A 17,351-nucleotide genomic window follows, 5' to 3' on the forward strand; every position below is an offset into this window, starting at 1 on the left:
AGCTTGGCTCAAAGACGACAGTCACTGCTCTAGGGCAACAGAATGACTTCTGCGTTTGGGAGGACACAGGGAAGTGGCAGGGCACAAGGGACAACTCAACTACAAGCTGTGTGGGGTGATGACCAAGTGTAAGATGGTTGCTTATGAACTGCCAGAATTTACATGCCGGCACATGGCAGAATAGGAGACACTCCTAACTACTGTTTTTTTTTTTTAAGATTTATTTATTTATTTATTTATTTATTTATTTATTTATTGCAAAGTCAGATATACAGAGAGGAGGAGAGACAGAGAGGAAGATCTTCCATCTGATGATTCACTCCCCAAGTGACCGCAACAGCTGGTGCTGTGCCAATCAAGAGCCAGGAGCCAAGAACTTCCTCCAGGTCTCCCACGCAGGTGCAGGGTCCCAAGGCTTTGGGCCATTCTTGACTGCCTTTCCCAGGCCACAAGCAGGGAACTGGATGGGAAGTGGAGCTGCCGGGATTAGAACCGGTGCCCATATGGGATCTTGGGGCGTTCGAGGCGAGGACTTAAATTGCTACGCTATTACGCCGGGCCCACTCCTAACTACTGTTAAGCTTACCCCAAGGGAAAGAAATGGGACTAATAGAAAAGTAAACGTACATTTTCACGTGTCTGGGGCTTGGTGCTGACTCTAACACCTTCATAGAAAATGCAAGTGTAGTAAACTTTAAAGTTACTCCATGCCACATTTTTTTTTTTCCAATAAATGATTCTTGGACATCTACTAAATGCCAGACACTCAAACTGGTCCAGTGGGAGAAACAGACACAAAATTTCAAGGAGTTTTCAAAAAGCTCGTGAAAATGTGTATGATGAGAAAATGATGCATAGATTCCAATTCCCCCCCCCCAAAAAAAAACGAGTGTATTTTCATAGAGACAGAGATCCCATCCACTGGTTCATTCCCCAAATGCCCACAACAGCTGGGTCACTTCCAAGCTGCGGCCAGGGTCTCAAGCTGGGGCTCTCACATGGCTGGGAGGAATGAATTGAAGGAATGAATTGACTTGAGCCTTCACCACCATTTCTGTGGGTCCTAATTAGTAGAAAGCCAACGTCAGGCATCACAGACACACTGATGTGGGACATGGGCATTTTAACTGCTAAGCTAAACGTCCACCCCAGTGTTCTTAAAGTTTATTTTCAGTGTAAGTGTCTGTGATTCAAGTACAAGCTTTGTGTTCTGAGCACATGTGGGAAATACTGGTGTATTTTAATTGATGGGAGGGAAAAACCATCCCAAATGTGGCCATTTGAAGAGTAAAGTAGCTGATGGAAGATCTCTCTTTCACTCTTTCTCTCTTTCTCTGTCTCCTCTTCCTTTCAAATAATTTTTTTAAATTATTTATTATTTAACTTCATTAATTACATTGTATTATGTGACACAGTTTCATAGATACTTGGGTTCTCCCACCCCTCCCCAAACCCTCCCACCATGGTGGATTCCTCCACCTTGTTGCATAACCACAGCTCAAGTTCAGTTGAGTTTCCCCCATTGCAAGCGTATACCAAACATAGAGTCCAGCATCTTATTGTCCAGTCAAGTTCAACGGCTTCTTAGGTATACCCTCTCTGGTCTGAAGACAGAGCCAGCAGAGTATCATCCCAGTCAACTGAAAGCTCCAACATACCATCAGCAAAATTTACATCATTATGGAATTAATTGACATAGTAATGAGTAACCAATATGTTAAAAGTAAATGCGAGTTCCCAGCCACCTTCTGTGACCACCTCACCTATACTTCAATTTAGTTTATACACAACATATAACATTCAAAACATAACATGTTATACATAACATCATATCATCTTAAATTAAGGCAAACATGTGGTATTTAACCTTTTGTGATTGGCTCATTTCCCTTAGTTTGGCCCATTTGGCCACAAAGAACTGCATTTTGTTTTTTTTAATAGCTGAGTAGTATTCCATGGAGTAGATGAACCATAGCTTTCTTATCCAATCCTCTGTTGATGGGCATTTTGGTTGCTTCCATGTTTTTGCAGTTACTGATTGTGCTGCTATGAGCATAGGAGTGCATGTTGGTTTCTCATAAAACAAGTGTTCTGGATATATTCCTAGGAGTGCTATTGCTGGATCATACGGTATGTTGAATTTGAGTTGTTTGAATATTCTCCATACTGATTTCCATAGAGGCTGTACCAGCCTGCAGCCCCACCAGCAGTGGAGTAGGGATCCCTTTTCCCCGCAACCTCGCCAACAAGTGTTGTTGGTGCTTTTAATCATGTGGGCCAGTCTTACTGGCGTTAGGTGGTACCTCATTGATGTTTTAATTTGGATTTCCCTTATTGCCAGGGAACTTGAGCATTTTTTCATATGTTTATTTGCCATTTGGGTTTGTTCCTTTGTGAAGTGTTTGCCCATTTCCCGTGCCCATTTCTTGAGTGGCTTGTTTGTTTTGACATTTTGGTTGTTTTGTAGCTCTTTGTATATTCTGGAGAATTTTTTTTTTTTTAAGAAAAAAGGCGGGGTGGGAGGGAAACAGAGCAGCTGGAACACTCAGCCTGTGCCCATATGGATGGTGATGTTGCAGGCAGCAGCCTTATGTGCTATGCCACAATGCCAGACCCTACCTCAATTTTTTTTTTGAGTAATCCTAAATATAAGAATCCTTACCCAGGGGGATGAATATTTGGTACCGCAGTTAAGGTGGAACTCACATCTGCATCCCAAAATTGGAGTGTCTGGGTCTGAATCTTGACTATGTTTCTGATTCTGCCTTCTTACTACTAAAGAAGCAGATGAGGGCTAAAAATAGTCAAGATCCTGTTATCCACCTGGGAGACTTGGAGGCAGCCCTCGGCTCCCAGCTTTCAACTGGCCAGGTCCCAGGACGAGCGAACCAGCAGGTGGAAGATCTCTCACCCTCTGGTTTTCACTAAAGTGAAAATAAATAAATATTTTCAAATATGGGAACATTACTCTCTTTTTCAACCTTGACTCTAACCTTATCAGTGCCTAAGCCACTATTAAGGTTTCTCAAGATGTTCTGTGTCATTCAAAGTGCTTTTTGCCAAGTTTTCCTCACAAAACTCGTTTTACACTGAGCCATCAGAGTGATCTTGTCTTTGAGGTTTGTCTCCTGCTCTCTATCTAGCTGGTATAATTTTACATTTCTCTTCTATACGATTTCCAAGCTAAAACTGAATTGTTCCAGAACCACTCATTGCTTCCCATCTGCCTGCCTCTCCTGGCTTGCTGCCTCCCCTGGGGTTACATTTAGGCTGTTTTCCTTCTCCCTGGAGTAGCCCCCCTTACCCTTACTCTCAAAGCAAGATGTTTTCAAGAATTCTTGAAAAACACCACCTCCTCCACGAAGCCTGCTGGGAGCATTCCCATCAAATCATTCTTTGTTCCTCTTTACTCTCACAGAGCATTCTTTCAGTCTTCTCTGAGGTTGGATTTAGTTTCGTGTGCATTTTTGTTCCTTCCCACATCTTGCCCGTAGTGCATGTCTTACACATCTTCCTTGCTCATCTTAACAGACCTTTTTGTCATGCAAACGTTTGTGGAATTGAACTGGATGGAAACAAATGCGAACGTCTGAGTTAGGCGGCCAGAGACCCCATGCCCACGTTCTATTCCTCTAGCATATACATGAGATGCTTGTGGGGGATGTTCATTAATGCCATCATTTCCTCTTCTTGCCGCAATCATTTGCTCTGCAAAGCAGGCAGAAGGAGCTAGGTGGGCATCTGGCAGCCAGAGGTGCCTGCCCCGCCCTGCACAGTCTTCCACGGGTATACACCGCAGGGCATGTGGGATGGCAGTGGGAGGAGGCGCTGGACTTGTAACCTCTGGAGCAGCCTCCTGCTGGGTGCTTGTGGTTTCAGAGAGTTGAGCTCACTGTGACTGGAAGCCTGGAAAAGACTCAGTAGTCAGGACCCAGATGCCAATAGATTTTCTGAAGAGAAGGGAAAAGGAAATAATAGAGGCAGAAGGGTTTAGGGTGAGGCCTGTTGATGTCCTCACAATCAAGAGAGGTTAATGAGGTGGAAATGTTCCAGAGTCATTTAAGGTACACAGGAGCGAATCACTGGCTTTCTCCGTTGAAAAGATTTCCGTTGAAGTGTGTGTCAGTTGTTCACCAGGAGAAATGACTAAGTCTATCTTCTTAAAGATTTATTTGTTCATTTTAAAGGCCTCACAACACAAAGAGGGAGAAGGAAATGGAGATCTCTCCTACACTGATTCACTTCTCAGATCCGTGCAAACACGAGGACTGGAACAGGTCGAAGCCAGGAGCTGGGCGTGTCACCCAGGTCTCCCACACTGGTGCAGGGCCCAAACACTTGGATCCAGTCTCTGTGGCTTTGCCAGGTCCTACGCAGGGAGCTGTTCTCATTCTTACACCTAAATACACATAGGTAGCTTCTGGAACCCAGCTAAATTATGCAGCATGGAAACCAATTCAAATGCAGGCAGGAAAAATCTGAGTATTCTCAGTGATACTTTTGTCTCTCCTAGCCCAAAGCAAATACTCCTAAATCTATTATCAGTTGACTGTGTTACATAGATCCAAGAACTCTTTTTTTTAATCATATTTTAAATTTTATTTTTAATATTGCTTGGGTAGTTGAGAGAGTCTCTGATTAGGGTGGGGAGGGTCAGGTATGGAGGAAGGCGGAGGGGGCTCATCCTTGCTGCTAAACTGTATCAGTATCTGGGAATAGGGGGTGGTCGTTTGATGTCATCTTATAGACCCCAATATGGGGAAGAATGTTCCGAGTGTGTTAATTTGAGTGGTTTTGATGGTTCTGAAAAGTTATTAGTTTCATTGCTCAAGGGTTGAGAAAATCTTTCTGAGGTCTACTGCTTGACCACGTCCAACTTAGTGCATTCACAGACCCAAACACTTGCTGCAAAGCTTGGCCAGGAGAAACGTCCAACCTGTTCTGCTTTCCATCCTCTGCTGAGGCCCTCCCTGTCCCCTACTGGCCTAGATGAGTCGGCCATTATGTCCCCCATGTGCATCTGGATATGCTGTCCACTGCACAGGCATCAGCAACTGAGGAGGCCCAGTCCTGATGCATGCACTCCAAGGTTGAGCCACACATTCTGTGATTTTCTCTATGGCCAGGTTCTGAGTCCAACAGTCTGGTAGACGAAGAAAACTCATCTAGGATGATTTCAGATTTGATTCTTGTGAGTGCCAACCAGTGTGGGATCAGCTTTGGTCCATCACCTGCACCAGCCAATACACATACAAGTAAGTGTAGATGCCTGGTCAATTCTGCCCCAGCCCTATGTCATGCCAACCTACACTTTCTCAGTTGCCTCAGGGCTAACCTACTGTTAACACTGGCTTCTGTTCCCAAACACTCCTGAGCCCCCAAAACTATGTAGGAAAAGAACAATTTTCAACCTAATCAAATAAAAGCAATAGGATAGCTGCTGTTGTTACCATCAGGATCCTACTGTTACACTGGTCACTTATGCTTCTAAGCTTCCAAATAAATGCTTCTGAGTTTTGATGAGGTAGCCACACTGACTTCAAGCTCTAGAACCATTCCCAACATCTCAATAATGGCTGGCTACAATGTGCAGTGCAGGCAACTCCCAGGTTTATGCTTTGTTAGCTCTAGGCTCTCTTTAAGCCACAGTGCAAGTCCTAAGCCTGCTCCTTCACTCTAGGGCACGGGGTTATCCCTGCAGAGGCAGCCCTCCCTCCATGAGCCATGGCGGGGAGTAGCTTCTCTTCCGACCACTCCAGTTGACCACAGAGGCTGCTCTCAGACGGAAATCCTTTTCATGAAGCAGAGGGAAGCCTTTCTCTGCTGCTCTGTACTTGCGTAAATCAATCAGTGGAGGCTTCCTGTTTCCCAGCACCCAGGAGCAACCCAGAAAATAAATGTTTAAACAAGGAGAAAGTTCCCAGCAGTCTACTGGCTAATTAAGCTATTGAAATCTCAGTTTTTAGCCACCATGTTACAAAAAGCAAAACAAAACAAAAAAAATGAAATAGCCCAAGAAATCAAATGTTTATGATACCATCAATGTTTCATGACTTACTCATATCAGCACATGGTATGTGCATTATTTTTATGATCAATTTTTTAAAGATTTTTTTTTCATTTACAGAGAGAAGGCGAGACAGAGAAGGTTTTTCATCCACTGATTCTATCACCAAGTGGCCACATTCTATCACCAAGTGGCCAGAGCAGAGCTGATCAGAAGCCAGGAGCCAGAAGCTTCTTCCAGGTCTCCCATGTGGTTGTAGAGGCCCAAACACTTGGGCCATCCTCTGCTGTTTTCGCAGATCCTAAACAGAGATCTGGATTGGAAATAGAACAGTCAGGCCTTGAAGCTGGCACCCATCTGTGATTCTGACACTGCAAACTGAGGCTTTATACAGTATGCCATGGTACTGACCCTGGCACCATATTTTTGATTAATTCAAACTGTCCTACAGAGTCTAAGTGAATCCTCCAGTTTGGAAAACTGAGTACATTTTATGTGAACTCTCACAGAATGAGCAAGATTGTGTGCCTCTGGATGACTCATGCTATCACGTAAGAATGAGAGAACACAGAATAGCTAGAAACCTAAATGCTAGGGGATTGAAAACATTTGGTTTTTGGAGAGACTGACAGTGCTGTCACAGGAATAAAGAAAGTTGACTTGAAAGAATCTGAGGCTAAAAAAAAGCATAAAGTCATCTCCATCAATTTTCACACATTCACATAAGGAGAAATCAGGAATGACATCAGAGTAAGGATTGTGTGCAAGTAGACATTTAAACTGGCTGCAGGTGTCTCGGTGTAGTTATGAAGTTTCAGTTTTGCTCAAAGTAAGATTACAATCAACAAAAGGATTCTGCACCTATCTGACACTCAGTGTGTCTACGTGCAGTGAAGATAGGCTATTTCTTAAGGGATTTACCAGATCTAACTAATTTCAGATTCAAATAGGGTATTTTCCACATTCAGCACGTCTCCCTAGTAAGACTGAGATTTGCTTCCAAGTTCTGGCCCTCTAGAGTTCTTTCCTTAATTAAATTTGATTCAGCCACACTGTGCTGGATGTTAGGAATTCAGAACTAAATAAAGCATAACCCCTAACCTCAATGAGATCAGCATGAGGGAAAGGGAAACTGACCTGTAAACAAACGAGTGTGAGTCAGAGAAGGGCTGGCAGAAAAGGCAGACACCAGTGTGGTGGGGGCAGGGCACTGGAAAGATTTTACCTGAAGAATGTGGGAGCCTGGAAGCTGCCTGCTCTACCACCCCAGTGAGCCTCACCTTCTGGAATCCCTGCCCTGCAGTCTGGTAACAGTCTTCGCAACCCCTAGTAGGCAGTAAAATGCTGGGGTATTGCTTGGGAGATCAGATCATGAAAGATACTGCTAGTTGCGGTCTGTTCATTGGATCTTTCACCCTAGGTCGAGCCCACAACCAGGTCCTGAGCATAGGTAAGCAGCTGGAGAGAAACCCCCCTGCCCCCCGGGGAAGGAGGGAGTGATTTCTTCTTTCAGTGATTCAAGGGAATGAGCCACGACCCACTGCAGGGAAGAGCATCCTCCAGACCCAGCTGAGCCTTCAGCTGACAGCCGCTGATGCCATGACCGCAGCCGCTTGAAAAGCTTGCCTTGAGCTGTCCTTGGCCCCCTAAACCAGCAGGCTAGACAGAGTAATACCCACCGTCCTCAGGGAGTTGACGTTGTAATCTCCAGAACCTGAGACTGTTGTCTTAGATGGCAATCAAGGGACGATCAAAGGCGATAGTCAAAGGGAAATCAAGGTGATAGCATGAACACTGACAAGCACCAGTCCTTAAATTAAAGACGGGTTTGTCTTGAATTAGCTGGGTGGGTGTTGTCATCACAGTGACCTTACATGTGGAGAACAGGAGCAGAAAAGGAGGTGAGGATGAAGCCACGAAGACCGAGAAAGACATAACATGAGGAATGTGGGTGGCCTCTAGGAGATGGAGCATGCAAGGAAGAGATTCTAGGAACGAACTTAGGTCCCATGGAACCTTGTTTTTAGCCAGGTGAGGCAGTGGAAGATGTCTGAAGCACAGAACTGTGAGAAGATACATTTCCATAATATTCTGGCACTATGTTTTTGGCAGTTTGTAAAGCAGCCCTAGAAAATGAATACATCGGACCTGGCACGATGACTCAATGGCTAAGTCCTTACTTTACAAGCGCTGGGATCCCATATAGCACCAGTTTGTGTCCCCATTGCTCCACTTCCCATCCAGCTCCCTGCTTGTGGCCTGAGAAAGCAATTGAGGACGGCCCAAAGCCTTGGGACCCTGCACACACGTGGGAGACCTGGAAGAGGCTCCTGGCTCCTGGCTTCTGGCTTCAGATAAGCTCAGCTCCAGTTGTTGTGGCCAATTGGAGTGTGAGCCAGTGGATGGAAGATCTTTCTCTGTATTTCTCTTTCTCTCTGCAAATCTGACTTTCCAATGTTAAATAAAAAAATTTTTTATTTAAAAAAAAAAGAGCTAATGCTGGTTGATTGTAGGTTCCAGGGACTTGATCTTATCCTGCTTATCTCACTTAATCCTTATCACCTTAAGAGATTTTCTTGGCAAGACAGGTCAGGTTCGGGAAGGTGGAGGAGCATTAGCTGCTCCTCAGCTGGTTAGCACACTTCTCCAAGAAGCTCTTCTGCCTCTGTTGCCTGGACCACAGGCATCAGAGTTTTTTTTCTCTGCCTGGTTCAGGAAATCTGTTGACTTCCCACTGCCCAACAGCTGCCAAGAGCACTTACTGGCTTTCTGCACGTAACTATGGCAGGAACTGCATATTCACTGAAATTCATTTCCTTTCCTTCTGGAACCCGTCTAGACTGCATTTTCCAGCCCCCAAGCAGTGAGACTTAACCATCTAGTTGAGTTCTGGCCAATTGAAATGGGCTGAAGTGACGCACTGTCTGTCCTCCGTGTCTGCGGGTTCCCCATCTGTGGATTTAACTAACTGCAAATCGAGGATGCTTTTTAAAAAATGTTTTTAAGAATTGCATCTCTACTGGACATCTGCAAACTTTTTTTTCTTATTACTCTTTAAGTAATTTATGAGGCATTTATATGATCTTAGATATAATAAGTAATTTAGAAATTAAACTATAGGGAAGATGGGTATAGCTTACATGCAAGTGTTGTGCATTTTATACATTTTGTATAAGGGACTTGGGCATCTGTGGATTCTGGCATCTGTGAGAGGTCCTGGGACCTCCTCCTCAGACTCTGTCTAGACCAAACTGGCCCATCCAAACTTCCTGTATGATCCTAAATTCTCTAGCACTCTGTAGTGCCGGAGTCCAGCTCTAGTTTGGAGCTCGAGAAGGGTGCATGGAGTAGGCATAGAGAGGAAAGAAAGGGACCACTACAATTTCATGATCAGAATGGACAATTCAGGAAAACTGTCTCCTGTATTTATACAGAGCAGTCACAAAGGCTGGCACAGACTTTTTACATCATGATCAAGTGGGTGTTACCAAGGATAATTCTGCCCTTTGTTTCACCTTAAAGTTCTCAATAGAAGTTCTCAATAGACAGTGCATATCAATCAGCAACACATTCCTACCACAATCCTCATTCTACAACTTAATCTTGAATCAAGGAAAGAATGAAAGAAACCCTAAACATAGATCCCCTTTTTAGCCTAAGGCCAGCGGGGGCAGCAGAGACAGAGGCAGCATGAATTGTGAAAGGTCCTTTACAAAACTTATCAGCAACATCAACTTCCAAGCTCGCGTTGATAGTAAAAACCATGCCTGAATAGATTACAGAATTCTCAGCAGGGTGATCTGGTGTCCACGCAAAGGGAGCTGGGACTGCCTTCAGGTGGTTGCAGAGACATCTGCCTGGGCCTGCCATGCAGCAGGAAATTCCTTGTGGCCCTGCCTGCAATGGAACAGTTCTCTTCACACCTTCATGTCCCCCATATCCACTGCATGGACCCCAGCACTGTAGGACATGTGAATCTTCATTCACTAATAATGAATATTTACACCAGATAAAACGCAAGCATGAAGAGTTTTTATTATGCTAAACCTCGTAATTTATTGAAAATCTTAGTTATTGCACAGGAAGAGAATCAGAGAGACATATGAGCAGCTCCCACCTGCCAATTCCCCTCCCAGTTGTGCTGATTTACCTGGCTGGACTGGGGCCAGAACCAGGAGACAGGGACACAATTTCAGATGGGCCACATAGGTGGCAGGAACCTGATTAACTTGATCCATCACTGCCACCTCCTAGAGTTTGCATTGGTGGGAGCTGGAATCAGGAGCTGGACCAGGAATGGGATCCAGGTATGCTGATCTGGTACAACAGCATTTTAACCAATGACTTAACCACTAGGCTAAATCCCCACGACTAGATAACAGAATTCTGTAGCAGTTATCATTGTGTATCATAAGTAATAATAGCTTGGCAAAACAGCACACATAAAGAGAAATTGATAAACTCGTTTCTTTTTTAGATTTGTTTATTTGAAAGGCAGTTACACACATACACATGGAGACAGGGAGAGACAGAGTAATATTCCATCCGCTGATTATTCCCTTATTGGCCACAATGTCCAGGGCTGGGTCATGCTGAAGCCAGAAGCTTCTTCTGATTCTCCCACTTGAGTGCAGCAGTCAGGAACTTGGACCATCTTTTGCTGCTTTCCCAGAAACATTTAGAGGGAACTGGATCAGAAATAGAGCAGCCACAGGTGGTAACTTAACCTACTATGCCACAGCACCAACCCTATACGTCATTTTCATAAATTGCTAAGTATCTATGTATGCTATGTATGTCTCAGGTGTGGCACAATAGCCTAGTGGCTAAAATCCTGACCTTGCATGTGCCAGGAACCTATATGGACACAGGTTCTAATCCCGGCTGCTCCACTTTCCAAAGCAATCAAGGATGACCCAAAGCTTTGGGACCCTGTATCTGTGACCCAGAAGAAGCCACTGGCTCCTGTCTTCCTGTAATGGAAGATTTTTTTTCCTATCTCTCCTTCCCTCTGTAAATCCTGGTTCCTTGCTTTATCCTGACCCAAATCCAACCTTTTCTGGCACTTGGGGAAAAACTAGCAAATGCTGATATCTTTGTCACTGTCTCCAAAATAAATAAATGCAAAATACTACAGAATAACTAGAAAGAAATTGTATGAGATCAAATTTGTGAAATCATTTGTTAAACTGTAAACACTATATAAATAGAAGGTATTATGGCATTTATTTTATCTTATAAAAAACATTGTTTCAGAAATTTTTTCTCATGTAGAGATTTAAAATTGGAGTAAGTTGAGGCCAACATTATGGCATAGCAGGTAAAGTCGCCACTTGTGATAGTAGTATCACACATGGGTTAACTGTTAGACTTCTGATCCAGCTCCCTGCTAAAGGGCCTGGGAAAGCAGCAGAAGATGACCCAACTTCTTGGGCCCCTGCACCCATGTGGGAGACCAGCGGGAGCTCCAGGCTCCTGGCTTTGACCTATCCCAGCACTGGCTGTTGTAGTTACTTGAGGAGTTAAGTAGCAAATGGAATGAAAGGATTATTTCTACAAAATACACTAATTTGTTTAATAACTATTAAAGATCTACTCTGGGTCAGACATGCTTGTGCTTTCCACAAACCACATGAAATCCTCTTGCGGAAGAGAGAATACTAGTAGATCACAAACAACCAAAGCAATGGAAAAGAATTAAGCAGTGTGAAGAGACGGAGTGCCCTGCGGGGAGGAGTGGAGACCGGTGAAATCGCGCTCCCGGTCCCTTGTCCCTGTCCTCCTCATCCTCCCTCTACCGTAGTAGAAAACAGCACAGCCTTCAAAAGTACATACCAGTCCTGAGTTCAGCGAGATTCTCGGACAGAGATGCGAGAGGAAGCTCCTCCCTCCTGGCCTTGATCAAAGGCAGAAAAAGCAGAACAACTTCCAAAACAACTCAGAAAAGATTCCCTGAACTTAGGAAGGCCAGGAAGGGGTCACTGTGAAGACACTGAAGGAACAGACAGGTCACCAGAACGAGGGTTTTGGACTGAAGGAAGTATCCAGGACATTTTTTTTAATTGCTTTGTTGAAAATATGATTTATTTATTAGAGACAGTATTTTTTTTTTGAAGATTTATTTATTTATGTTGGAAAGCCAGATTTACAGAAAGGAGAGACAGAGAAGATTTTCTGTCTGTTGATTTACTCCCCAAGTGGCCACAATGACTGAACTTAGCCCATCCGAAACCAGGAACCAGGAGCTTCTTCCAAGTCTCCCATGCAGGTAAGGGTCCCAAGGCTTTGGGCCATGCTCAACTGCTCTCCTAGGCCACAGGCAGGGAGCTGGAAGGGAAGTGGTGGGACGGGCAGGACACAAACTGGCACCCATATATGATTCCAGTGTATGCAAGGTGAGGACTTTGGCCACTAGGCTACGGTGCTGGGCCCCTAGAGACAGTATTTTTAAATATATCTAGAACAGTTAGTAAGTAACCTTTGAGGTCAATCAGTATTCTCATTAAAAATGCTAATAAAAATAATGGAACATAAGCTATTTGTATGCTATAACTTTGAAAAATTTGTGAAGAATGCAGGCTATGAAAAAACTATGTGAAGGACTTAAGAATTTTGCACCAAAATGAACTTTTGATGCCAATTTTCTTTCCTTATGTGCATCAACACTTCCCATGGTGGGGAGTACAGAGAACCCAGCATTCTTGAACCTCTGGGACTGAGAAGCTGGTCTGGTGTATCTGGAGTGAGGTAAACACTGTTGAGGGGTTTCATGGCCTTGCCTTCCTTCCCCTAGCCCCACATCACCCACCCCACACATACCAACCTGGACAAAGGGGAAAAGCTGGACAAAGGTTATTTTGTTCCTCTCCCCCTGAAACTTTGGGGATTCCTGGCTAACCGTGTGCAGGGCACTTTCTTTCAGTGCTGCATAGAGGTGTTAAGGCATTATAAACCTGAGACACTTCACACTTCTTGGTAGCATGCTCCCTCCCTTCCCACCTCATCCCACCATATCAGTGCAGTTTTCTATTTAAACTGTTCTCCTATTACACTGAATATTGCCAGCTCTATAACAACATCCAGTATCCCTATAATTGTCTTCAAGCTTTTTTAGAACTTGCTTTATTTAAGAAAAGGAGTATGGGGGAGAGGGAGAGAGAAAGAGTGAAAGAGTGGCCTTTTATCTGCTAGTTCTTTGCCTATGTGCCAGCAATTTTCAGGGCTGGACCAGGCTCAAGTTTAGAGCAAGGAACTCAGTCCAGGTCTCCTACATGATTAGCAAGGACCCAAATACTTGAGGCATCATCTTGTGCCTCCCTAAATGTTTTATGAACAGGAAGCTAGGTAAGAAGCGGAGAAGCTGGATCAGGGGTGGGGAGGGCTGGCATGATGGCTCAATTGGCTAATCCTCCCCTCAAGCAGCAGGAATCCATATGGGCAACAGTTTGTATCTCAGCTGCTCCACTTCCCTTCCAGATCCCTACTTGTGGTCCAGGAAATCAGCAGAGGATGGCCCAAAGCCTTGAGATCATGCACCCGCATGGAAGACCCAGAGGAAACTCCTGACTTCAGCTTGGAGCAGCTTCAGCCATTGTGGTCATTGGGGAATGAACCAGGGAATGGAAGATCTTTGTCTCTCCTCTTTGCAAATCTGATATGACTTTCCAATAAAAATAAATAAATAAATCTTAACCAAAAACAAAAAGCTGAGAAGCCAGGACTTGAATCAGGCACTCTCACGGAGGATGTGGGCATCCAAAACCTTATCTTAACCTGTGCCGTATGGTCCATATAACTGTGTCTCCAACATCTATCAGTGCCCTGAAAACTCTTTAAGCTTCATTCAGTGCATGATGTGGCCAGTCTTCGTCTAAGATTCTTTCCATTGCTGATGCACGCTTAAGGGGATTCCCAGTCCTCTTGGTGTTAGATTGTAATATTCTATGCTGCTTTCTACTGCAAGCCCTCCCTCTCCTGAGCTTGCCTGTCCTCTGATAACCCCCTCAGTTCTGGGGCCTGCTGCATCACTTCTGGCTACTGGTTCCTACCTCTTTCCCTCTGTATTGGAAATTGCTGTACTAATAATGAATCTTCAGTTTAGTCCCTCAGGATCTGTCTTCTTAGTTTCCACCTCCCCAGAAAACTAACAGGCTGGAAAAAGTTTTCATTCTATCACGCAACGTATTAGTTAGACATTGTGTGAAATGTAAAACTCAGAGAAAACATGTCCTTAATCCCATAATGAAACAATGCTAACTGGACAAGGACAACCCCAAGAACAGAGATCCCGAAGAGACACTTCTCCCTATCACTCTCCATCTACCTAATTGGGATTGTTTTTTTGAGAGTTATTCATATTCCTTCACTCAAAAAGTATCTCTTCAGTTCCTCTTAACTACAAAGCACTATTTTTTTTAAAGATTTATTTATTTTTATTGGAAAGGCGGATATACAGAGAGGAGGAGAGACAGAGAGGAAGATCTTCCATCTGATGATTCACTCCCCAAGTGAGTGCAACGGCTGGTGCTGCGCCGATCCAAAGCCAGGAACCAGGAACCTCCTCCAGGTCTCCCACGCGGTTGCAGTGTCCCAATGCATTGGGCCGTCCTCAACTGCTTTCCCAGGCCACAAGCAGGGAGCTGGATGGGAAGTGGAGCTGCCGGGATTGGAACCGGTGCCCATATGGGATCCCGGCGTGTTCAGGGTGAGGACTTTAGCCGCTAGGCCACACCGCCGGGCCCCAAAGCACTATTTACATTATGAGGCCCACATCGCTTCTCGGCCTTTTGGCTAAGATCAAGTGTAGTACATTGTGAGGACCACAAAAGTGAATCAAATGTAACTTGTGCCCCTAAGATGCTAACTGGCTACTGCTAGAGCATGTACATTTATGTACCTCCCACCAAACTTATAAGATTTCAAATAATATAATATCTGTGCTGTCCCTAGAAATGTAGTTAATATTTAGAAAACTCTCAATTCCAGAATGTGTGCAAAAGGCAAGACTTAAAGAAGATCTCAGAATCCATTCAGTCTCAGCCAATTCAAGCACGATGAGGCAAACACCAGATCATCCACTCTGACCTGAGTGTTAAACACATACAGAAAAAGAAAAAAAAAAAGGCTGTAAAGTTGTAATAGCAAGTTGGGGCCAGACTAGGGGCACGAGGATTAAGGAGTTTATAATGAACACTTTGGCATTTTATAGGCAGCGGAGACATTTTACAGGCAACAAGGAGGCAGTAAAAGTTTTTGATCAGAAGAAAACCTTGTTCACTGGAATATTCACCTGGTAGTAAGTATAAAAAGGGGCCGGAATATGAAAATGTTGGAAGGATTGAGAAAAGTCTGGTGAGAACCCATCAAATGCGGTGGTCCGAATGAGAGTCACTGAGAGCTGGGAAAAAGACAGGGGCAGGAAAAACTAAGTGGAGAAATGAAGTACTTGAAAAATATTTCTGAGAGAAACTTGGCAACAGGAAACCTTTGAATAGGAATGAATGTAAACCTCAACCAAATGTTCTTTTGCATAATCCCTTTAACATCCAGTCAACATTTGTTCATCTAGTCCACACAAATGGCAGGGGAAGTGGGTGACCAAATGTCTTGTCAAAATCGAGATGTGTTTTGCTTTTCCATTTTTCTTGACAAGTACTGATTCACTTGTTCCGAGAAAGCGTGGCTCTTGTTGCTTTATCAACATAATCTTTCCTGTGTATTCACAAGAATTTTTTGGCCTGACAAAAAAAGAGGCCACATAATAGAAATGACCCTTTTAATAATTTGAAGTGTGCAGGACAGTATCGTGCACACTGTTGTAAAACAGATCTCATCTTCCATGGCTGAAACGCCATATCTATTAAACAACTTCCTGATTTTCACTCCCCCATTCCCTGGTAATCCTCATTCTACTTTCTATTTCTATGAATTTGATTACTTTGGATACCGCCATGTGAGTAGAAACACAATCACGTAGTATTTGTCTTTTAGTTTGAGTGGCTTATCTCACTTAGCATAATGTCTCCAAGACATTATGTTAATCCACCTTTTTTTGTTAATCTACCTTTTAATATATAATAGGATTTCCTTCTTTATTAAGGCTGAGTAACATCCAGTAAGTTACATTCATATTCCATATTATTCTTTAAGGCTGACTAATGATCCATAATTTCCTTCAATCTTGGTAGCTATTTGGGTATTTCACATCTTAACTACCATAAGTATGTTGCAATGAATATGGGTATGTAAATATCTCCTCAAAATACTGATTTTTTGAAAAAGATTTACTTGTTTTATTTGAAAGGCAGAGTTGCAAGGAGAGAGAGGAAGAGAGATAGAGAGATCTTACCTCTGTTGGTTAACTCTCCAAATGGCTGCAATGACCGAAGCTGGGCCAGTCTGAAACCAGGAGTCAGGAGTTTCTTCCAGGTCTTCAATGTGGGTGCAGGGGCCGAAGTCTTTGGGCCATCTTCTGCTGCATTCCTAGGCCATTAGCAGGGAGCTGGATCAGAAGAGCAGCAGCTGGGACTTGAACTGTTACTTGAATGAGATGACAGTGCCACAGATGGTAGCTTTATCCACTATTCCACGTGCCAGCCATGATCCTAATTATACTTATTCATTTAAAAATCAGAGTTTACAAAAGAGGGAGAAAGACAGAAGGAGAGAGAGATTTTTCATTTACTGGTTCACGACCCAAATGGTCACAACAGCCATGGCTGGGTCAAACTGAAGCCAGGAGCTTAGAATTCCACCTGGGTCTCCTATGTGGGTGGTAAGAGTCCTGGTACTTGCATCACCTACTGCTTTCCCAGGAACTTCAGGAAGGAGCTGGATCAGAAGTGGATCAGCTGGGACTGGAACAAGCACTCATAAGCGATGCCAATGCTGCAGGCGGTAGCTTAGCACACAGCAAAACTGGCCCCTAGACCCGGTTTCTAATCCTTCTGAATATCTTTCAGTATGCCTGAGTGGAATTTCTGGATTATATGGTAGCTACATTTTTAATTTTGGAGAAACTTTTATACTGTGATACATAGTAACTGTACATTCTTAACAGTGACTATTCACTTCTATTGTTGTTTAAAGATTTACTCATTTTTATTGGAAAGTCAGAATTACAGAGAGAAGGAGAGACAAAGAGAAAGATTTTTCATCCACTCATTCACTCCCTGTATAACCACAATGGCCAAAGCTGAGCCAATCCAAAGCCAGGAACCAGGAGCTTCTTTCAGATCTCCCAACTGGGTACAGAGTCCCAAGGCTTTGGGCATCCTCTGCTGCCTTTCCAGCCCATAAGCAGGGAGCTGGATTGGAAGTGGGACAGCCAGAACACAAACTGGTG

At 43.9% G+C, this 17,351-nt stretch overlaps 1 pseudogene; it reads left to right on the forward strand.

Annotated features, from left to right (window-relative positions):
* Window positions 1-14,777: 14,777 nt before the first annotated feature.
* LOC118759399 (U2 spliceosomal RNA) lies at window positions 14,778-14,908 on the forward strand (annotated as a pseudogene).
* Window positions 14,909-17,351: the final 2,443 nt, after the last annotated feature.

Source organism: Ochotona princeps, chromosome 6 (assembly GCF_030435755.1).
Source record: "Ochotona princeps isolate mOchPri1 chromosome 6, mOchPri1.hap1, whole genome shotgun sequence".
Taxonomy (NCBI): Eukaryota; Metazoa; Chordata; class Mammalia; order Lagomorpha; family Ochotonidae; genus Ochotona; species Ochotona princeps.